This window comes from Trypanosoma cruzi, assembly GCF_000209065.1.
Source record: "Trypanosoma cruzi strain CL Brener chromosome Unknown tcruzi_1047053472405, whole genome shotgun sequence".
Lineage (NCBI taxonomy): Eukaryota > Euglenozoa > Kinetoplastea > Trypanosomatida > Trypanosomatidae > Trypanosoma > Trypanosoma cruzi.
Window position 1 is genome coordinate 1 of NW_898778.1, and position 881 is coordinate 881.

An 881-nucleotide genomic window follows, 5' to 3' on the forward strand; every position below is an offset into this window, starting at 1 on the left:
GGAATGTGCCCGGCACGCTCTAAACGTGTTGCTTTCGTTTTCCAGAGGACAACGCAAATGCGCTCGATTGTTCGAGGAGCAAAAGTAACACTTCGTAAGCTATAAATGCGTGTATCCAATCCGAATAGAGCGTTGAACAATTAAGCGAGGAAGGGACGGACGAATTCGTTAGCAAGATTGCGATCAAAAATTCCCCATTTGGTTTCGAAACTATTTTTACGAGGTTACGTTCTTATTGGGGACTGTTGTGTATATCTTCTCGGCCATTTAGCTAAGATCAAGTTTTTAAACTGTTCTTATCAGATTAATTCCTGATATGGGCTTCGTCCCAGGAATAGAAACCGCTGATCTCTCAAGTGTTCCTCCGGAGTTTCGCGTGTCCGGATGGAGCGCTTCCTTTTCCAAAATTGTGTTCGCTTTTTCCTTTTTTATGCAAGCCGAAAATAGGCAAAATATCCGTCTGGACCGCAGGCCGGACTCCGTCTTTATCTCCGACCAAACATTATAGGTAAAAGGGGCAACGCAGAAGCAGGTAGATCCCCCAATATCTTCTGACAAAATGCGGATTCTGTTGTCCACTCGAGTGCCCTTTTGTACTCGGTTAGGATCTGAAATATTATTATTGACGCGGCTTTTCCTATCCCTCCAGCAATGAAGTCGCACCCTGTCGCGGTGCTGGGGCTTTGGTTGCGTATATCAACTGTGTAGCAGGGCGTTGCTGCGAGCACGACGGAGACCAAGATGACTTCACCCCTCGAGAAGGTTCCGCGCCATGCCCGGTGTGGGGAGGTGAAGCGGTCTGCCTGCAGACTGTCGGACAAAACTGCACGACCGTTTCGCTGCGGTCACTCCGTTGATATCACACGCTTGCGGTGACGTCC

General features: G+C 48.6%; 1 non-coding gene across 1 annotated transcript; it reads left to right on the forward strand.

The window, feature by feature from the left end:
- Window positions 1–252: 252 nt before the first annotated feature.
- Tc00.1047053472405.10 lies at window positions 253–392 on the forward strand. Its single transcript, XR_008254831.1, has one exon. It is a non-coding gene; the product is annotated as a small nuclear RNA (snRNA) U2 (small nuclear RNA).
- Window positions 393–881: the final 489 nt, after the last annotated feature.